Source organism: Sturnus vulgaris, chromosome 2, assembly GCF_052056855.1.
Source record: "Sturnus vulgaris isolate bStuVul1 chromosome 2, bStuVul1.hap1, whole genome shotgun sequence".
NCBI lineage: Eukaryota > Metazoa > Chordata > Aves > Passeriformes > Sturnidae > Sturnus > Sturnus vulgaris.
The window spans coordinates 97,327,157-97,351,116 of record NC_142244.1 but is presented as its reverse complement, the minus strand read 5'-3'; the positions used below and the strand labels follow the sequence as shown (position 1 = coordinate 97,351,116).

Genomic DNA, 23,960 nt, shown 5'->3' with positions numbered 1-23,960 from the left:
GTTGTTTGTTGTTTTTTGTTCAATTTCTTTTCAATTTAGGAGCATCAGTGTATCTTGGGAATTTATATCATTGAGTTCATCATGAAAACAGTCATCTTCAATTCTCATATTTCTGCATGATACCTTGAATGAGTTCTCCCCAAAGTCAGTGTTTTATCACCACTCATAGCACACAAACTCCTTTTACACTAGAACATACTGTTGTGCACTTCTGCTAAAATTTCAGGTTATGACATGGAGCTCCTAAGCCTTTGAATAGAGCCTGAAACAATCAGTCTTAAATTAAAAATGGTCTTTAGCTTACTGCAAAATTTGCATCACTTTCCACTGTCCATTGCTGATATTTCTACATTGTGTTTAATGGGGTCATTTAAAGACTTTCCAGGTTAAGCAAAACTTCCCAGGCTGATGTCAGGCTGAATTTTATGCATAATTTTCCTGTCTATATGCAAAGAATTCTTCCCCACACATATATTTTTTTTTTTCCCAGAAAAAATAGAATTTCAAACTACAAAGACAAAAGTAAAAGCAAGATGTTTTGTCTTTTTTGTCGTCATTCAGAATAGGTTATGTTATAAACAGGATAATGCAAGAGATTCCAGCCAAGCTACCCAGAAACAGTCTGTGTGTAGCAATATCTGATATCTTGTCAGATACTGTAGCTGTTCCTCCCTTTACTGGACTCCTGAGACTTAAAACTAAAAAGTTTTACCTCCTTATGCTAAAATTTTACTTCACACCTGATTTTCAGCTTTATTAGTAGAGCTGCATCCCATCCTGTTAGAGTATGATGAGATTATTGAGAATGAAAATTTCCTGCAAAAAGGCTGCAGTAACATAGCAAATAGTAATCTTTATTAATTACTAAATTCTGCCTTATGGTCATTGCATGTGCACTTACTATACTGGTAAAGTATTCAAAGAAATAATCTTGTTTGAGGTAAGAAAGCTTCTGAGTTCTTTTTGTAACTGCATTGTTGAAACCTGGTTTGTTCTTGAGCTAGAACCTGAAACAGATTAACTACCATACTAGAGTAAATTTTCAAGAGATGTAGTCGTAATTGGCTTTAGAAGTTATGATGAAGACATAAACAGGCTTTTTATTACTAAAGTAAAATATGCACTAGATGAAATTGCTATATATAAACTTCATGGGTGAATAGCATGCTTGGGGTTATTATGGAAATGCAAAATGTGAATAAATTGCATGTGAATATATATTATATAATATAGGAATGTTTATATGGTACAGTGTTTTGGGGTTTTTTTTAAACATTGGGGGTTTTAAACTTTATGCCTAAATAAAAAGGCCTGTTATGACCTTGTGTAGATTTTACAAATCATATTGGAAAATGCTTTACATATACACATAATTAACTTAATGAGTCAAATTTACTGTTCCATCTCAGAGGGACACTGAAAATTCACCTCTGAGTAACTGAAGTGTTTTAAATGCTGTTCCATTTATAGTTTCTTTATGGATTTAAGGCCAATGAATGAGGCACCATGACACAAAATAGCCATTTGACTAACTGCCAATATTTGGGGCTGGAAATATACAATAATTTTACTAGGAAAAAAATATATTTAAAACAGAATGAGTCTTAAAGTTGATTATATTTTAAACTAGAAAATGTTGTTTTACTTTTTTTTTTTTTTAATAATTGCATATAAGCTGGTGCTCTCTAGTCTTGAATATATTATGTTTATTTCAGCTGGGTTATATCAATGCTGTGTAAACAATAACCTAAAAGTTGCCCTTACAATTCAGCTTGTCTGTTGCTGAATTGACCTATGATGGTCTGGAGACAAGATGTAGCTCTGGTGATACGGCGCATAAAAGTAACCTACTTTAGGGTTCTAAATGTTCTTCCACAATGTGTTATTTTTCAAATTTTCTCACCTTGTTAGATACAAGTCAAAAAAGGAAAAATGTGTGACTTCAACAGAAATGATTGGGTGTTTCAAATGTATATAGTTTATATGAAAAGATTTTATTTTAAAAGGTTTACACAGAATGGAAACTCTGCTTTCATAAATGGGAGGTTTTGTCTGATTTGCCACAAAAAAGTCTGCGTTATCTGGAGATGGCCAGAGTTTTCATTAAAATAAAAATAATTAGAGGCAAACCTTTTTAAGAGAAAAGTTGATGAGAGTGACCTTATTGCTTTTTCAAAAGCTAAAAAAGGTCAGGAATTTAAAAAATTATTTCTGCAAATATTTTAAATTAATTTACAAATATTTTAGTAATTATGTTATAAAAACCTGATTTTGTTTTGTCAAAGGTTTGGGTTTTTTTTAATGGCATTGAAAATATTACATGAGGAATAAAAGTAAATTCAGACTGCAGTATATTTTTTTTTTAAATCCATAATTTAAAATTGTTGCCCAGTCAATTCTAGTTTTAGCAACAACTTAGCTAGCTATGAGATGCATAAGGTAAGTAATCTAAGTGATACTGATTTCACCATCTTATGCTGTAAATGAGATCCATCAAGTTTTTTGTTTGTTTTGCTTGCTCTTTTAAAAAAAATTAGGTTTATTTTAACTGCATTTCCGATATACTACCCCAGATTTACACTCAGTTGTAATTCCTAGATTTTGCCTGTTGTCTGTTATATCTACTAAGCAGCAAAATTTCTGTTAAAAAATGCTTTAAAATGCTTTTTATTAGATACTCTTTTCTGCTATGTGCATGTACTGAATATGAATATGTGCTGCAGCATCATTCAACCCTGTGCCTCCTGTAGAATCATCAGCTCACATCTATAACACTGAGCTCAGTTTTTGAATAATGTATAGGTAGTTTATAGTCAAAACACATTCTCCAAAGCCACTCATTCAACTGTCAAGTAAAAAAAATTGTATTGCATTAATAAAATTTTGATAATCTACCAATCACTTTAATTTTTTTTTCTCATGAATAGATCTAGAAACCAATTTTCAGAACTGTTAATTTAGATTACTTCTATTCATTCAAGTCTCAGCATTTTTTAACTTTTACTGTTTTACACAATGAGAGCAGGCAAGAACCATACTTGGCACTTTCAAAAATCATGCTTTTACTTAATTTGTTTTGCTGGTTGGGTTTTTTCCTTTCCTTCTGTACAATAATAACATTTAGAAACAACCAATGGCAAATGAATCCCCAGGCTTAAATTGAATCAGAGGAATACAAATTAGTAATTCTTTACTTGTGTTTTAAACAGAAAGGTCAGTTGTTTTGCTCTCATTCCCCTTACAGTGTTCTAGACATGCATAAAGCTGTGGATAACTTCACAGCACAAGGGCAGCAGCACAACGTGACATTACAGCATAGCTTGTGCAGATCTTTCATTTCAGCAAGAGCCAGCTGTTTGATTATTCATGTTCTTTCAGTTCAGAAGCCAAGAGGAATTATATTCTGAGGGTTAGACACCACCAGAAGAGCACTTAGGAGAGATGGGTATTTACTCACAATAATGCCTCAGTAAGTACTGACCTGCTTTGATTAGACATAAACAGAAGGAGTTAATAATGGACTTTAAAGCCTGACATATGAAATAAAAAATGAAATTCAGAGATATAATGAAATTTAGTGGTTTTGCCATCTAAGGAAGTTGAGATTAACAATAGATGTGAATTCATGGGCTCTGCATTATTTTCACGATAGTCAAAGTTTTGGACTACAAGATGCTAATGAATGTTATTTATCACCTCAGAATACTATTATTTTTCTTCTATGTGAGACATCTAATTAACTTTCAAGTGCTTCGTTATCTATTTCAGTCTCATGGTGTATCTGATATTCAGACAAATAATATTTTATAGAGCTTGAGTGATCTAAGAAGGATGTAATTTGAGGTAAGAAAATACATGAAAAAGATGTGAAAGGGTCATAGAAATAGTAGAGTCAGCATATTTCATAATACATTTAGTGAATAAATGATTATTTTAATGTATTCTTCTCAATCCATTGCATCCCATCTTATAGTGAGAAGTTGTATAGAAACACTAAATAAATGAACAGAAAGAAAAATAAAAAGGAAAACAAAGAGGCTTATCCTAGTTACACATTACATTCCCAAGAATTAACACAATATAATATGCAAGGTAAGACTAGCCATGCAAATATACAGTCAAATCAGAACATTTGTCAAAGATAATGTCTTAAAAATGAAAAAAAGAAAGGGGGAAATAGCAGTAATTCTAAACTGAAAAGAAATAAAATTATCTGCAAAAGGAGATGAGTGTGTAAGGAAACCTGGGATACATATGCAAATGAATGTGCATGTGCAGCTCCCTCTATCTTTTGATAAAAGGGCACAGGAAGTAATACCAGTAAAACAAGATTGAATGATCCTTCTCTGCTTTGTAGAGCACTTTGGTACTGACTTGGTGAAGAATATTCTTGAACCATAAGGTTTCATTGAGTCCAAATTAACAGTAGTCACTGAATGTGATTGCTTCATCTTTTGCCCCAAACAAGTATCTGAATTATAGTTTGTAGGAAAATGTTTAGTTGTACGAATATTTTATAGTAAATTTCTTACAGCAAATCAGCTCAAAACTGACATTGGCAACAGAAGAATTAAAAATTATTATTGTAATGTAGAAACAATAGAGGTAAACATAATAAATATGTCAGAAATAGATGTTATGATATTTTAAAATGCAATTTAACATGATTCATGACATTTTGAAGGTGAAGAAGTCCAATATAAAGATGAGTTTTGTGTTGTGTGCATGAAATTAGAAACTCAAAGCTTCAGATCCAGTTTCACAGCACAAAATCAGATCTGAAGTAAAATTCCACGATTCAAATTCATATTATTAAACTGTTTTTTTCCATGTTCTTTTTGATATTTCAATTCAGGATTCTTTTATTTCACTGTGGTAACATTGTCAAATGAAAGTAAAATTCAACTAGTTTAAGGAAATAATGAAGAATTACTGTAACAAAGTGTACTGTTTTGCTGGGTAAATTAAGGAAGAAAATCTCTGGTGATCCCAAAAAAGGTGATTTCTTGTCCTTATTTTTTCCTCTTGTCTTCAATAATCTCCATAATCAAACCATAACTGCTATGGTGTGTTGATCTTGGCCAACTGTCTGATGGCCACCCTGCTGTTCTTTCACTGCCCCTACCCAGAATAGAAAATAAGGTGGAAAACTCATAGTTCTAGGTAAAGACAGAGGGATTATATTCCAATTACCATCACAGTTAAAATATAGTTGATTTTGGGAAAACTAGCACATCTCAAATCTAGAAACTGAATTTTCAGTGTCTCCTCTGTGTGTAAATTTCTGGTGCAGTATATATCAATGTATGTGGAATATCTATTGAAAAATTGTTGAAAATTGACACAGGTCATAGAGTAAAGGGATATAAATGAAATATTCAGATTGATAGACTATAGAAAGAGAACTTAGTACCTAAATTCAAAAATTAATGGCACAGTGCAAATTTCATTGAAAGAAAGGCATTTCCAGATTGCTGGTCATATTCACTTCTGTTTGCAGCAGGAAGAAGAGCTTAATGAGTCGATCTTATAAGGAAAACATATAGAATTCCTATGGGGATTTCAATATATAGGACATTAATCAGGAATAAACTTATTGTAATTTCTAAGGTACAAATATATATTTTGTTCAATAGGAGTCCTAAAAATATTTTTTTTTCAATTTATTTCACACACATGAAGACAAACATTCCAATGAAAATTATGGAATATGACGCAGAAGGCATTTGGTCATAATACATAGAAGAAGAAAAGAAGGTTTTACAGTTTTCATGAATCCGCATGTATATGTATTTGAACTTAAGATCCTTTCCATCTTGTGATATTTTATGATTAGAGGATTTAAATATGCATGGATTTCAAAAAGAAACAAATAAAAATATTATCTATCAAATGTATGAGGAAAAAATTAAAATAAAAATAGATAATGTGGAAAATAATGAAAAAGAGATCTATCTCTTTAAACATGAAAGAAAGTCTTTTTTAAAGAAACATTCTACAGGCTGGAAAAAGTTAAAAGAGGCATAGGAAATATTCAGAAAGAATAAAAACTGGGCTGGAAGGTAAAATAAAACTCAGGAAGAAAGAGATATAGAAAAGGAAAAATATAAAATGGAAACAGAACTAAATATGGAAAGGAGAAAATAACAAAACCATAATACTTCAGAAAGGTTCATAAAGACAAGAAAACCAAGGAAAATTTTTCCGTGGATGATTATATATGCTTAGAGATAACAAAGACAGCAAAATAAAGAAAAAAAAATAGAAATTAACGTTTTTATTCTTTATTGTAAAGACCCAACCCTAGGGGTCCCAGAAGAGTCTACGCAGGAAACCTATGAAATTCACTGTATTTGTATAAGAGAGTGAATAATGACTGCCAAATATTACAGTTGAGAAACATTTTTCAAAGTGAAAAATAGGGTGAATGCAAATATTGCATAAGGAACTCATTGTATTCAATGATAAAAAATATCAAAGATAATTCAGTGCTCATAAATTCAATATAAAACACATGTAACTATCACCCTAACTGAAGAGACAGAATGGTGGTCTTTGAATTAGGGATTACCACTCTCAATACTCACCTTAAAATAATTCTAAATAGGCAAATATCTTGTCCAAAACAAGAGTGAAGGAGTATAGAATGAAAATAAACAAAGGAAAAAATAGTTAAAAATGGATGGTATACTCCATGCTGAATAAAATGTGCTAATTAGCCATCTCAGAAAAAACAAACAAACAAACAAAAAAAAATAGCAGGCTCAGATGAAGTTCTGAGAAGGATGAAAAGGATGATCAGCAGCATGAAATTACTTACCTGCTAAGTGGAACTCTGTAAAAAGTATTTCTGAGTTTAAAAAGAAACAATCTGTAGAAGGTAAAATGGAGGTCCATAAAATTTTGAATGGTTTGAAGAAAGTAAATAAAAAGGTGATATTCACTTTTTATTATAATGTGAAGAAAGTAAAAAAAAAATACAGAAATCAATTGTTGTTGCATTAACGGTATAGGAATTTAGCAGAAAATAACCCCCCTTGCGTTCCAGCTGGCCCTCAGAGATCAGAGGGGCTGGTCCTGGCTGGGTTTATTTTCTGATTATAGCTAATTTAGAATTATAATGAGAACAGATGCACAAGTAGTGCAGTTTTTTACTCTACTACAATGGGTCTGATTATATTCAATAAGGACCTACGTAATCCACATTGGATCCAGATTTGTTTAAAGAAACAACAGGAGAACAAGTTCAGGATTGCTGGTGATAAATCCACTTACTGCTGAGTATTAGTATCTGCTGCAACAGAAGGTATAGTAAGAGGGATCTAACAGTTCTACATATATATAAAGAAGTATTCATGTGTAAAAAGCAATTTTTAAGATATTATGAAAAATTGGAAGGCAGTGGGAAAAAAAGAGTTGGAACAAAGCAAAGGAAATTGGGCATTCCTAGTAAGCTTAATATAAATTCCTTTTAGTGTTTTTAAATAATAGGAAAATTAACCCAAGGTAGATGGACGCTATAGCAAACATTTCATTAATTCTTCAGAAATATTAAAATTATATAGACAATGAAAGTAATCTGATAACAACTGATTATTTTTTTTATTGTGTTTTTAAAACTTATATGTAGTCTTCCTTTATAAATTAAATACTGCAGCGATGATGAAGAGAAATCTCATCTTGGCCATTTAAAACATCCATGAATATAAGATTAAGCCATTATTACAAACACTTAAACACTTATCCATATAAAAATCAAGCCTTTAATCACATAAAATTATTTTATATCCATCATACCATAATAGCCAAAGGAATTGGGTTAGTTAAAATATGCAATTACAACAGCTTGACCTTCAGATTTTGACTGGTAAAATTATGAACTAAACAGTGCCTTTGTCATTTAAAAGCTTATAAAAAGCCTAAGAAAGTACCAAATTGTTAAAAAGATCCTCCACTGGATTTTGTACTGATCTTCCTTTACTTCAACAGTTTATTTCATCTGCTTAATTTAGTAAATATATGTCAGATGGATTTCTGCTACTGAAGGTCATCCAGTCAAGCAACACCAACCTCAGTGGTAAAAGTCTCTTGGAAAATAAGATTTCATTGGTACATTCAATAAACAAGCTGCCATCAATAAAACCAAAATACACTCTAATCAAAGAGAGACATGTGTTTATGATTATGTTTCCAAAAACTGTGGGTCATGCTCCTCTGGATGAGACATAAAAACTACCAGATGGTCAGGAGTGGCATTGGAATAAGCGGGTTTATTTCTTCTCTTCAAATAATAAATTTGATCGTTATGCTACACAAAATAGATACTTAAGTTTTTCTAACTCACTTTGTAGCACAAGGAGGCATACAACAGTTTGTGAAATCCCACTCTAATCTGCAATTAGACCAGATTATTTTACCAGAATATAAAACATTATTTACCCCTCACATCCAAAGAAAACAGTCAGATATTATGTTAGAAACAACACTGAACACTTTTTTTCCCCTTTTGCTTCCATTCCTGGATACATACAAGCCTGTCCAGAAACAGAGTATTTACACTGGGCATTATGCCATGTACATTTTTCTTGAGGCATTTATGCCTTCGAATTAATGAGAGTACAATTAAAATTCCATGCCACAATAAAGAATGGAGTAAAACAAGACAGCACATTAAGGCAACAATGAAACAGAAAAATAACATTCAAGAATTTCTACCCATTTCCTTTGCTTACACTTGACAGAAAACTGGGATCTCTCTCTGAGGCATTCTTATGGAAGGAACAGCCATGCTATTACAAAGTTGATATTTGATGGTTGTAGATGTGGGAATTTTGTACCTGATTCACTTGTTCACACTTATTTAGACCCATCTGAGATGCTCCTGGGCACCCTGCCTTGCCTCCATTTTTTTCCACGTCACATACTTGAGATGACTTTAGATTCTTGTACATGGGCAGCTGAACAGAAACCCCTCATAAAGATTTACTCTGCTCAGAATATTTTTTTCTTAATAATTCTCTAGAGTCCAGAGTATATACAGACCTGAAGTCCCTTGAGTATGATGGGAGTTTAGATAAGTCTCACATTTTCATACATACATATTTAGATCTGACATGAGGTATAAAACAGAATTACAAATTTTGTACATGGTTTGTAAGTCTTCCACCACAAGAAACTACTGCAGTGAAAGACAGAATCCACTTTCTTTGTTCAAGAAACTGCTAATGTATGTTTAGACAACTGCCTTTTTTATCAGTTCCACCTTGGACACAGGTTAGAATGTCAGTATTTATTTTTATGGAAAATCCAAGATAGACTATTTTTTAAAAAATCCAAATAAACCACAGGGTGAAACACATGTCAGGTGTAGAAATCAGAAATTTATCCAACTATCTTTAAATTGTTCTTTCTTCATATTGGACTGAAATCTCTCATCTTTAGACTGGAATTAATTGTTGCTAGAAATTTAATTGAAACTGAAATAGTTTCACTATTCACTATTCACTATTGCTTCTGTTTTATTTTTGAAAGGCAATGATTATTCTTTTTTTAGATGAAGTAATTGTAAATGGAACACTGGTAAAATTAGGCAAATCCATGATCTTTGATGCAGTTATATAACTGGAAAAACAATGGTAAAAAAATAACCTCAAATATTTTCTTTAGAGTTTTCAGCATTGTTTCCTCTTTGCTTTAGTTTAATAATAATTAGGAAAATTTGTCAGTTCTTCTTCCTCTTAAAGCACCAAAAAACCAAACAAAAAAACAATAAAAAATCCTACACCCCCCCCCCCAAAAAAAAAAAAAGATCCCGAAGAAAAAAATAAGTTCAAATCATAAAATGAATGAATCCTGGAAACAGAGGAATTTAAGATATAATTCGTTTTTCTATTTTTTTTTAAGAAACAATCTAAAAGTATTGATGTGGAAAATTTAAAACCAAATAAATATATTTCTACAAATCTGCTCCTTTTGGTCAAAAAAGTTTTTTGTCATTTAACTGTGGGAACAGTTTTGATTAAATCCATTGGCTTCAAATTTTCTTAAAAATTGTACAGTGAAGAACATTCCTCAACAAGATTATACCGCAATAAACTCTCCAGACAAAATTAACCTGAAAAACCAGCAAGATCAGAGAGGAGTAAAAACTTTATTTATTCTTTGACATTTTTGACCTGAAATAATTTGATACAGTGCTGGCACCAAAGAACTTTATAATTATAATTGTATATATGATTGCAGGAACATTTTCTTAAGTTAGCCAGATCCCCACCCCTCTCGCCCCCCCTTCCCCCCCAAAAAAAAGACGATATTATTGCCTTACATGAATTATAAAAATATATATAAATTAATTTTTATGGCCACAGGCTTCATACTTTTCATCACCCAGGGGAACAACATCAAAACCATCTGAATAATCAGTTTGGATGAACTTAGGGGATGAGGTTTCTGATTGTGCGAATTACTTGTATTTGTTTGTTTTATAGCATGAATTGTCTATGTTGTAGTAGATTGTTTTCAGCTAATTTCTTGCAGCTGTTACTAAATTACAGGCTCTGCTTTCCAAGGCCACTTACAGAAAGGAAAACCAGTGTTATTTAGCCACTAATTTGACTATGTAATGCTCTGAATGGAGAGAGGAAAAACGTTTGCTATTTCTAGCTGTACAACACAGAATCTTTGCCAACTAGTCATGTGACTGAATGGCAGCCATTTATTTACTGATAAGTGTAAAGGATAACATTTATGTTTCTGTGAAAATAGCATCTCATGAAAGACAAATTATGTGTCTAATTACCCCAAGTGTCATTAGCTAAACATTATGTAATAGTAGCCAATAGTAGCTAAAACATAGTAACACTGCTAGTATTAGAGGATGTGAAGGTCTGATTTTAGTAACTGGATTCAGTGCAGAAACTAACATACCCTGCAAATAAATCATCTCAATATCCTCTGATTATTTCAGCCTCATTAGCCATGTCTCTTGCAATATCCAATTGTATGCAGCAATAGATGATTTTTAGAAGAGTCTCTGGAATGAAAGGAAGTATCAGTCAAATCCTTTAAGAGTGAGTGTTTAGTTATTTAACCTGATAATCCAATCTATAGAAATATGTTTGCAATTCTGGATGAGAGGATTTTATATTCTCAAGACATTTGCTCCATGTTATTGACTGATAATATAAAAAATAACCATGTTTACTGGTTTGATACAAATTTTGTCTGCTAAGAAGAAGAATTTATGTTATAAATTATCTATGAGTATTAGTACTTCAGGATTTAATTCTTATGAAAGTGATAGCTAACAATGCTGCCTTGTTTTTCTCTTACATTGTTATATCGCTGAATATATTACTGCAATGACAGTGTTACATTTTTTCTGTTTTACTTTTCTATTTTGCTTTTTTTTTTTTTTCTTCAGCAAACAGGGGTCTTGGACTCATAAATCTAAAGTGCCTTAAATAGAATTTGAATACTGTATTCTAGATAATGTTGATCCTAAGAGATATGGATACAGGTTTTTAGAACAGCTCTAGTGAGCCTAAGTTGTACTGATTTTCAAAGGAATGAGTTTTCCAACACCCATTTTTTCATCAATTTCCTCATCTTTCCTCCTTTTCATCTATAGGTTCCAAATGAGAATGGAAATGCTTCCTTTATGTAAGGACAGAAGTGAGGAGGGGAAAGGCAGAGAAAAAGAAAAGAAGATAGTGCATCTATCTGCCTGGGGACTCTGTGTCACTTTGCATCATCACTCTCAGTAATTATTACACATCTTGTTTTTCTCCATCAAAAATCAAGAAAGAAAACCAGAACTAACCCACCTTACTCACTGTATTACAAAATACAGCCATTACAGAGCCTTCATAATCATGAAGTTGCTAACTACAAGTTTAAATCTTGAGTTTCACAGTACTTTTGACATGGCTTATTGGTACACTACAGTGTACAAGAGAGCTACTTCATTTATGTATTAACTTCTCTACAGCATTCTGTAGGCTGAAATTTAGGTTAAGGGATAGCTCTGGACAGACTAGATGTAGGTAAACAAAATCATATTGCTGTATCTTCTGATTAGGACTTAGTCGAAGACTCACAGGAAATGTTATTGAGAAGGCCCATAACACAATGATTGTCCATGAATACTATTTAATATAAGGCACAAGCAATGCCTTGCAGATGGCACCTTAATTTGAGGATTTCACTCAAATATTTCTGGTAAATTATGTTCATTATTACTTAAAATTAATAAAACTACATTCTGTAATTTTACAGACCATTGCTTCCTCTTGTTTAAGCTCTTACCTCTGCCAAAATAAATAATTAGGGAGCAAATTTGAAATAGGGACATAGACATTACAGTGAAATTATCATGCATCTTAGGCAAGTTTAGAATTACTTTACCAAGAAACCTTAATTTAGTTCTTTATACAGCAGGTTTTCCTTTGCTTTCTGGCACATAAAATGTCTTTCAACTCTCTATGCTAGAAAAACTTTCCTTGCAAATAGTTTCTGACAATCTTATTTTCCCATTCTCCTCTAAGCAGATCTACATTTGCACTATTTGTCACTGGATAAAGTTATTTCAAACTCACTTCATCAGTGATAAAAAGTTTGTTGGAAGATTCTGTCCCCAGTCTAACGCAAATGGATATAATCCCCAATGTGTCCAGATAATTTCATAAAATTATGTTATTATAAAGCTGTTGTATTGAATACACTTCTATAGAACTCGTTTGTTCCTGCAGCCTGTTACATGGCGAATTATGTACACACATTAAAGCCTGTGATGAATGTTTCTAAGTGTTTCCAACTAAAAGTATCAGTAATGAATATTTAAGGCATATAAGTTTATAAAAAAAACAGGGGTTTTTTTGTGCAAGTGCAAGAAATGGTTACCAGTTATAGTCACCTGCCCTGTGATTTCCTCTTCCATATGGTTTGGCAAACCCTGTGTCCTGTCTGACAGAGCACAGCTTCCAACACGGCTGTGAGACAAAGTTCATATAATTACACCTTTCAATTTCATAGCTAAGCACTTGGCCTTTTACTTATTAGCAAAGGTAAACTGTAAACAGATGCCTGTTTTCTGTCAGAGTCCTAATTTTGGCTTTTTCCAGTCTGATAAACTGCCCTAGTTGGTGGACTGGAATACAGAAGAAATGCATTCAGGAGCCTTGGAACTAGATGATCTTTAAGGTCTCTTCCAATCCAAGCCATTCTACAATTCTGTGATATGCTGTTCCTTCTTTGCTTCACAAGAAGACCTTGATTCTGTTGGAGTGGTTGTAAAGATGAATCTAGAAGCAATCTGTTTCTAATTTCAAGGTAAATGACATCAATAGCTGTTTTTTTCAAGCTCATGCTGTAAATAAAAATATCTCATGCTGGAAAGATTCAGAAGTCCTAAGAAATACACCTCTTATCAGAATATAATTATAAAACTACATTAAAAATTGTACAATTGGGTTTACTTTAATATTCATTAGTTAATGAAGGTTTTTTTTAGTTTTATTTATTTTATACTGAAAATTTTATTGGATTTTTTATTGCTTTTCTTTTTAATTAGAAAAATTAATTCCTGAAAAAAACAAATCAAATGGAAAATTACAGAAAGAATAACCTCAGCATCACTTTCCCCAAGATCTGTCACAAATTTGTTTATTTGGTATAATTGATACTGGCCATTCAGGCGTTCCAGTCAAAGGAAGGTAACAGTTGCTTAAGTTTTCATCTTTGGGTATTTAGAAAGAAATACCATGTTAAAAAAATCAAGAAAAATGGTCAAAAGAAAGGAGCTAAAGTACAGTAAGCTGTACAACACATCCCTAGCTCCCATTTATGCTTAACAAGCCCAATTCTTTATTACACTTAATGACAGGTGTCGGGGAGGAGAGAGAGAGAGAAGGGACACGCATTTCTCTTCTTCGTCTAATACTCCTATTATTTTTACCCCTGAGATTTTTTTTTCTTAAATTATATTAAAACAGATTCTGATCAGGGCTAGACTGGTCACCTATCTTCTCTTTAACCATACAACTGGCTGAGAGAAGACAATAATATTAGACAACATTAACAATATCTAATAGTAATTTTAATAGTATATTTTTAGCTACAAACCGCAGGAAGTACAAGAACAAGTCCATCACAGAACATTGTACTCTGAGGGCACAATAAATCTCTATAAAATATTGACAGTTTGTTTGAGCATGTTTCATTGAGACACGTTATTCAAAGACTAAATAAATGGTAATGAAAAAGTGCTATAAAAACTGAAATGCTGAGTCAGCTGACAGGTAATGAAATGTCAGTCCAATAATGTATTCCAGTGGAGCCACTGAACTCATAGCAAAAAATATCTTTTCTCTGTTGGCCACAGTGGCAAAAATCCATACCATTCCACATAATCAACAAGTTTAACTTTTCAGGAAATATTTAGGTGATATAAATGTGGCAAGGGAAAAATGAAACAACATTTACCTCAGGTGCTGCTGATTTCCTTTAAAACTATATTGGTGCAGATTCGTTCTAAAATTGAACAAGAGGGTTTTTTACAGGGTGCTGAATTCATTTTTATGAAAATGTTTGTTTGTTTGTTTAACACAAACACTTTATTTAACACACTGTATATCAGTGTCTTAAATTTCTTTTCCATTATTTATATTCTAGGTATACTCCTGTTTAATGGTTTACCTCCTGCAAAACACTGGATGAAATGAAGCTGTATGTTCTCTAGCAGTTTTGCACGCTAGTGAACTTAGAACCCTTTGCTATTAGTTCTTGTGCATGCTGTTACCAATTTACCTGACCACATAAATCTTTTGAAGGATTCTTCATTTTTGAAAGCTGAGAAATATGTTTGTTTGTTTTCCTCTGAAATTCTGCTGCAAGAGCTTCATGAAAACTAGAATTATAAAATGAAAATTAATTCCATTAAAAAAAAAATTGATCCTGTATTGTTGAAGACCACATTATTGTAGTTGGATTTAAAATACCCGGTTTTTAAATGCCCCGTGTCCCTCATTTTTAGCTTGCACATCTATTTAAAATGAAATCTTACATTTCATCTTTTCTCATTTAAGTTGCTGTCTTCTGTAAAACCTGTTCTTTGTGTTACTGAATATATTAAGATCCATTTCCAGCTTCATTTACATTTAGAAACATTTTTTAAAAGTAGAAAGAATAATATAATAGAACTTCTGTCACTGACAAACAAGAGTTCCACTAAATGTCTGCAATGCAAATAACATCCCATGTAATTCAGCTCTTTTTCCAAATTTATTTTAAAAATTCCTTGCCATATCTGCTGAGCAGATATACAGGAAGGACTAGATTTACAAGCCCTTAGTCAGTTCATTTGCTGTTTATCTCAAATGCTTTGAATTGCAGCCTCTCAGCACTCATGCATGACCTTTTCCCAAAGCTGCTGTTTTTGTCAAAGTTGATTTAATTGCAGAGATGAACTTTAACTTTTGAAGAGTCATAATCCACTCATTTGATGCATATAGAGTTGTCTTTCTTGTACTTTACCAGAAAAAGGTCCTATTAAAGTTCAAAAATGACTGGTCAAGTTTCTGAGCTGAAAGAATGTAAAATGTTTATTACAATGCTGTCTTACTTTTTATACTTAAGATGGCACATAGTGACAATATTATGGATGTCATCTAGTTGTATTGTATACATGCACAAAGATAACAGAAAATTTAAAGATTAAACAGAGAGGTCTTGGTATGTGATAAGGTCACTTTGCCAATGTCTTCTATTTTGGTAAGTAAACACAAATAACTTAAAATTCAATAAACAAGATGTCCATTACTGATGTGAGGGCAGAGAGAGATGATGTAGATTTCTTTTTTGTCTCTGAGCATGAAAAGGCCAGACAACAAAAGGCATAATAAAATAGTTGTTTAACCAAGATGGAGTAAAGAGAAGAATATAGGTAACAAGTAATTGTCACCATCATTTCAGATGCTGGAGATCCCACTTTCATGTAGATTCAAACAGCCCCAGATGGATTTTTCATACAACATTGTGTAAATTCTGTCTATGGAGAATCCCCTCTGGTGGAGAACAGAAAATCACCTTTTTTATATGAGTATGTAAGTTTTAAGGTACTCTAGAGCGAAAATATGTATCACATCAATAAATGGAATAAGCAAACAAAACAATACCCATACCATATTTTAAAATGTCAGCTCCAGGCAGTAAGCACGTTCAGTGTCTGCAGAGGACTTTTAATCATATATATAGTGGGAGTATTTTAATTGAATTGACTGGCCTAAAGTACCAGAACATAAGTTGCTGAGTATTAGGAGTTTGATCCAATATGTTGATCCAGAGCTAAGGGTTTGACCAACAAATTGATACAATTATTTTAATAAGAAGTACCACTTCAAATAATTGTGTGATTACTTTGTGACTCACATCCATACTTCTCATCCAAATAGTGCTATAACATTTAATTTAAAATATAACAAAATGAAAACAACTTTGGGAAATGGAAATGGAAGACTTACTTGTCTCTGTATGGCACTCTGGAATTCAGACACTTAGGAATGATGTAGTAGCATGGACATTGGTATCTTTTGTTGTTGAAGTTATGGAGGCATCTAGCTGCAACTGAGAAATGCAGCAGAGAACCTCTAAATAGCCTTTAGCATTCTAGAGGGGACAGTTGCTGGTCTTCCCGGGTACCACACTGTTATGATTTAAGAATAATATTCTCCAGTTTAGTACTTCCACTAAAACCATGCACTGCTCCTCTTTCCCACCTCCCTTTGAGGTGGGAAATTCCCCACTGGAAAGGGGAATTAAAGGCACAAAAGGCAAAGATCACAGGTTTAGATAACAATTTACTGGAAACAGCAATATGATAAGGAAACAAACAGTAACAGCAACAATACTAATGACAGAGGGTACAAAAGAACCAATTCACGTGAAACGTCCCCAGAAAACAGATTCCCTCTGCCTACTCACTCAACCAAAAGGAACCCCTCCTTCTCAGAAGAAACTCTGTTCTCTCTGCCCCATGGCATTAGGTGGTATTGAATAACGTCTGTGTCCTAACCATGCCCTCTCCCTGCTATGCCAAAAATTAACCCTGTCTTGGACAGAACCAGGACACACACTAAATATAAATTGGCATCATGTATTTCTGCTTAGAATGAATCTTTATTAAGAATACAACTAAAACTTGTTTATAATAAAGGAAGTCTTGCTGATCACCTCAATAATATTTTGAGGAACACTCAGTGAAGGAAACAATTACTACAACAGCTCTTTCTTAACGAAAGCATTCTCCAATGCACTGACTGGCACATAATTTTTAAGGTTTTTTGACAACATAATGCGGGTTTTAATTATGTATTTTGATTATTATCAGCCTTTATTTTATTATAAAGCACTATAACTGTAAGTAACTATAAGCTGACATGATAAAGTTTGTATGCTTGACTGAAAGCATTAAAGCAGACATACCTATTCAAAAAATTCTCTTGTTTTTTTCTCTATGAAAAAGTCTGTTTCATGTCATCATAGGTGAAAAGCACTGGTAATGCCAGTTCATCCAGTGAAAGTTTGCTGCAATTCCCATCAGGTTGCTCCTAGTATAATCTATTGACTCTGCACAATATGCAGTCTTTCAGCAAGTTAAATGTAAAATAACAATATATGCCACTGGAATTCCAGTTCCATAATGCAGAAAGTATTATGATCAAAAAGAAAATACAGGTTATATATAACCCCAAATGTCTGACTTTTTAGCATCATGTAAATCTTAATCAAAGAAATTTTGTTAGTTTGGATTTCAATCTGAGAGTATAATTTTATTGGAAAAAAACAAAACACAGCTATAACAATTTTAGCAATAATAATAATGATAATGCAGTTAAAATCACTATATGTAATGGTTCCCTTTTTCAATACCCCTTTGTACTCTGAGATTGTGATCACCCATGTTCCTCAGGCAAGCAAGGGCACAGGGAGCCAGGGTTGGGTATAGATAATGGTTGAAGCAAGTCCTCTTGCCTACAAAGAGAGACATGGAGCTATATTTCTTCTTCTGCCTGTTTATTTTCTTTGTTTCCTCATTTCTCCTTTGTTTTTACTGCAGTTTGTTTTCAAACAAAGTTCTACAATGTACTCTCTCTTCATTGATTTTTAATGTCACTGAATGCTTGAATTTACTATACAGTTAGTTTAATGTTAAACACTTACTCTTTATTGTCTTTCTTACTTTTGAACATATTTTGTCAATCTTCTAGATCTGCATTTCTTTAACAAAACAACTCCAGTGTCAGCCTGTGTTCCTTATCACCCTCTGTTGTACTTTTCTATGTTGTATCCAGTTTCTACATTTTTCAAATTCTCTACTGTCAAGCTAGGCCTGTTTCCCACTACACTGTATCATTATCATATGCATAAATACTTCACTGGCACAAAATAACTACCTCTTGTTACTGCCACAATTTTTTCTATATAAATATAATGGAAAATAAAACAAATGGTAGTCATAGCTACCCAATCTTTAAAAAGAAAAATCTGTCAAAGGTAAACCAAATGAGATCAAAGCTCCAGGAACATCAAGGAAAGTTCAGGCAAACCAAGCCTGACAAGTTTCACTCCTGAGGCCTCGCAAATTTTGTTAGTAGCCTGTTATTAGCTATTGCAATACAATCTCACTTGGCTAAAATGCCACAGATGGTCTCCTTCAAACTCAGTTTTGCTGATCATTGCAATCTGCTCCACATAAGAAAATCTTATTTGTCATTCTGTAAGAGTGAATTGAGAACTCTCCTAGACTTCAGACTTTAATATTTTGATCAATATTTCCATCTGTGCACTGTTAACAATTTTATAATGCATTTGTTTGCTTTTTCTTTTTAAATTTCATTTCTAGGGCTACCTATGTCTTTATGCATACATTTGTGCATATATATATATATATATATATATATATATTTGTTTGTATAATAATATTTGATTTTGCATAGACTTTGTCTTGAAATGTACTGCACACTCTAGTGAGAATGAGGGAATCTATAAGTGTATTTTCTGAAACAGACAAATATGAATATGTAAAAATAAGTAGAAATAAAACCTGACCTTTTATTTCTTGTAATTAGGCTTGAACTAGTTTTAACATTATCTTTAAACATGCTCTCAAGTTTTCAGTATATTTCTTTTGGCCTCTCTGCATGGGCAGTTGTCATTTTACATCACTGAACTGTCTTTGTGAAAAGAAGTAAGCATCAGATGTTCTGGAGAAAGGACATCCAGCTTAAATTTTCGATCTATGTGAGTAGTTGGCCATAAGAGAAACGAATACAAATGTCAACGAAGAACTTAACATTTCTTCTTCAAAATGTGTGAAAGGTAACTAAAGTGGATGGATCTGAGTAGATGTATTTCAAAAGATGAAGTGGAACATTATTTATTACTGCACAAACAAATTAAATTCTTGGCAAATGAATGAAATTGGGTGGGCTTTACAGAAAATTGTTACACCTTCTCTTAAAAATATCTGTGTTGTTTGTGCAGCTCATTAATACATTTAAACAAATGCATATGCATAAACATATCTATATATATATAATGCATATAAAATCTGAAATCAACATTCCCTTAAAATAAAATGTTATGTGTATTCAACATTAATGAAATCTTAACCTTTAAAAAGATGATTCATTTTTACAATGAGCGTATTATTCACAGGATTCACAAAAATATTCTGTGAAACACAGAATCAATCTGTGCAAAGTGTTATGGAGTCTGAACATGCCAAAAAGCTCCTGAGGAGGCTAGCCCTAAACTAGCCCTCAAAATCACCTCTGTAGCACTCAAAACACTAAGAGCCAGGGTTTCTTCCTTATGATGTGTTTTGGTTTAATTTGAATTTCCCGGCCAACACACCAATAATGTCATAGTTTTGATTTGCCAATTTAAATATACTAATTTTTTGTTGTGAGACAGAATCAGGAGCAAAAGCAAGGCAGATCTAAAACTTAAAAGGGTATAAAAAGAAATTTATTAACTACAAAAAGAAAAAGAAGACAGTAAATTCAGAATAAGATCTTCAGACCACTCCCTCCTCCCTCTTCCCAATCCTTCCTAACAACAACATACAAAGACACTTCAGTCAGTTCCCCACTTAAATAATCCTATTCAGTTCAGAGAGAGAAGCTTCCTCTTGTTTGGATATAGGGATTCCTTTCCCAAGAGGAGAAGGAAACAGTTTTCCTTTGACTTCACAGTTATGAATAGCAGCAGCCCGGGAACCTGTAATCGTGTAGCACTCCTCCCAGCTTTACAGCCTTCCCAGCGCTGTGCTTGTGGGCCATGTCAAACCAATGGGGTATTACTTTTAAGAATGAATTTTTCTGAAGCAAAAGTTCTCTTCATCTCTTTTCTCTCTGTTCATGCTTCATCCTCAGAAAACCGAGGTCCCCTTCTTTCCTCGGGGCAAAGATTCTCAACACAGGTGCTTTTGGTCAAATGGTCTATCAAATGGAACACTCCAATCCCCCATGGCTTTTCTCCTCAGTTCATAGGAATTTTCAGTGCGATATCAGTTCATCCCTACAACTTTAAAAAAGGATTTTCAGCCATCTTCACAACATCTCCTCATTCTCCTTCCATCTAAAGAAATTTAGCTCTTTTATTTTTTCATTCTTACTCTGGGGTGAACTGAATAGTCTGCAAGTCTTATCTGAGCATTGAAAGAGTTAAGATTTCACACGGGGAATGCAAGGCTGCAATGCTGCAGCTGTGCCAGGATCTCAGGAGACTCAGGCTGTGCTGGAAAGGGGGAGGAGGGAGAACAGCTGGGATCGCAATCAGCCTCCCTGGGCTCAGCAGCAGCACTCACTGTTGATGGCCACCCCTCCTCCTTGCCCATGGCCACCTCTCCTCCCTGCCCATGGCCACCTCTCCTCCCTGCCGGGCCATGCCAGCTCCCCAGACAGGGGCCCTGCAGTGGAGCCAGGCCAGGCCCTGTCACCTGCACTGCTACTGGAAGAGAGAGGTTTTTCCGGGTTACCTCCTTCAAAATGTGTTTTCACGGAGTGAACTAACTTTCTCCAATTGGTTTCTCAGGCTGTCAATAACCAAACCAGCCTTCAAGTGGTCCCATCAACTGACAGAGGAAGTTCTCATAGAGAAAAACCTCTCTGAGTCTTCTCAGTCAGGTGTAACCAGCACATGATGATATAATTTACCATGGAAATACAACTGCTGTTTATTCTGCAGAAGTATACAGACCTTCTCTTCTGTAATAACGAAAGCAGATGAATTTTAAAAGACTCTTCCTCCAAGGGATGTTCTTTAATATATTCTTCTTCTATAGAAATATATTAATATAAAATATTCCCAAGCGTCCTCTTTAAAAGTAATTTAACAATCTAATTTTATTTTATTTTATTCTCTTTTATGATAGCAGGATTATAACAGGTTTGAATCTACTCAGGTGATGCCTGAGGTGATACAAGAACAAGGCAGCAGTTCTGTGAAGTTCAAGGTGCAGAAATGTCATCATCAAAATTCACAACTCTGCAAACACACAAGTGATAAATATCCTCTATTATGGTGACACACTCCAGTTGTTCATTCCCAGATTCAGTTTCACTTATAGCTCAACAATTTATCCAGCAAGGAAGAAGAAGAAGAGATTTAAGATCAGTTGACTAGAAAAGACCATAAAGAAAAACCTGATCCAAAGTTCTTCAACCTTATTGAAACCAGAGGAAATATGAAAATCTGATGCTACAAGTAGGTCAGGACTAGATTCTTCAGAGCATTCTTAGCTTCCAGAATATCCTCGCACAAGAGAAATAAAGGGAGTGGAATCTTACATAATGTCTATAATTCTTACACGTAGGCAAAGCAAGAATGCAATGGTAGCAAGAAGAAGTAGAAACAGCAACATCAAGGGGTTTTGTCATTTTATTAGGATAGAGCTTAGGCAACCTGACTTATCTTTCAATTGACAAAATCCTTCAGAGGATTTGTTTCTGTGAAGAAGAGCAATACATGGACAAAAAAATTTGAAATAAAACTTTACCAGCAGTGTAATACATCTTATGTTCTCTATTGCAAAACAAAAATATTTTTATCAGTTGAAACTTTATTGTTCAGGTCTGTGGTATTCTGTGATAAACTAAAAGTTCTTCTTTAAAACATGCATTTTTCCCTAACCTTTAGAAAATAATATTTGTCTTAAATTAACTGAATTGGGGGTTTAAGGATAGCATTAACCTTTTACATCTATGATAGAACAGGTTCTTCTCTCTCCTATGGATCATCAGTCACCTGAGAAAAATTTTCAAAAGACAGTGACCTGAAATTATTGATCTCTTTCCAGTTAATAACTCCATTTTGAAGATCAGCCTGAAAAAGGACATAGACATTTTATAGCCTATGATGGAAATTAATTTCTTATGCATTCAAAATTATGATCACAAGAGAGATGTCTTTACAAGAAAGGATTGGTGAAGTAAAAGACAATTCAGAAACAACAAGAAAGCTTTTTTACCCTAGATTTTATTTTTTGCTGCATTACCAATGGTAGTGAAAATTTTGTCAATTGAAAATGCATTAGGATGAAAGAAGTTTCATAAATATATCACTAAAATTCGTATAATTTTTTGGCTGAATATATCGTCCACTATTTTCATGCATCAGTAGTAAAGATAGTATTATTTTTTTTCTCTTTCATTTTCTCTTTCCTTTTCTCATTTGCTTGTTATGGAGGGCAGGGACAAAACAGAATATAGAAGAGAAATATTGCATCTCTCATATCTTTCAAGCATTTTAACTTTCGCTTTTCTCTGAATAAAACACCAACAACAATTTTTCAATCAAAATAATATTTTATTTTAGCTAAATTATTTTTTAATTATTTATTTAAAATTATTTATTTAAATTAAATTTATTTATATAGTATAATTAATTATAAATTATTATTTAATTTTCCCTGAAAATAAGGAAAATTTTATAATACCACAATTGTTTTCCTTTAAATCTTCTGTAGAAATATGATTTTCAGGATTATTGTATTAAAATACTTGTGGATATTTAGGGATTCTTATGGATTGTTAATTTATTATTTTATTATAAAGTTTAATTCCTTTTATGTTAGAAACATTCTAGTTTATGTAGTTTGTGTTGCATGAAGATATTTGGAACATTTCCAGGTCTGTGAAATAACTACTGATAAGTTATTTTTACTTTTTGAGGAAAAAAACCCCACACCCTGGGAAAAAAGGACCCTTGCCTTCAACTTGGAAAAAAAAAAGAAAATAATATAAAAGGAAGAGGCAGAGGAAAGAAAGAAAGAAAGAAAAGAAAGAAAAGAAAGAAAAGAAAGAAAGAAGAAAGAAAAGAAAGAAAGAAAGAAAGAAAGAAAGAAAGAAAGAAAGAAAGAAAGAAAGAAAGAAAGAAAGAAAGAAAGAAAGAAAGAAAGAAAGAAAGAAAGAAAGAAAGAAAGAAAGAAAGAAAGAAAGAAAGAAAGAAAGAAAGAAAGAAAGAAAGAAAGAAAGAAAGAAAGAACTCTTGCTTTGAAACATTTCTGCTTGGGGAAGAAGATAGGATTCTAAAGATCTTTTAGATATATATAATTTCTTGAACTTCATCCTAATAGTCTTTAAATTTTTATTTGTCTATCCATCTACAGTAAAAGAACCAACAGAAATTTCATATCTTTCACATGACAGTTTTTCACCCTGCTTGTGAAAAAGAGTTTTTTATGGCTACATAATGAGAAGCAATGATTTCTTCATGCATTGTTTTGCTGATACGGTAACTTAGGCACCACTGCCTCTGCAAAACACTGCTCTCTAAAACAGCCATAAACCTCTTCTTCAAATATCTATGAAGTTGTCTATCTTTCACATTATTTTCTTTAACCATCTGTGAAATCTATTCATTCTTTCTAGCACTATCTATTATTTTGTTATGTACTTACT

At 32.9% G+C, this 23,960-nt stretch overlaps 1 long non-coding RNA gene across 1 annotated transcript in view; it reads left to right on the top strand.

Moving 5' to 3' along the window:
- The first annotated feature begins 3,336 nt into the window (after positions 1-3,336).
- Positions 3,337-23,960, top strand: part of LOC148224915 (uncharacterized) — a 36,758-nt gene continuing 16,134 nt past the window's right edge. Inside the window, exon 1 of the long non-coding RNA XR_015801993.1 lies at positions 3,337-3,469. This is a non-coding gene — a long non-coding RNA (uncharacterized LOC148224915). The remainder of the gene's footprint in view (positions 3,470-23,960) is intronic.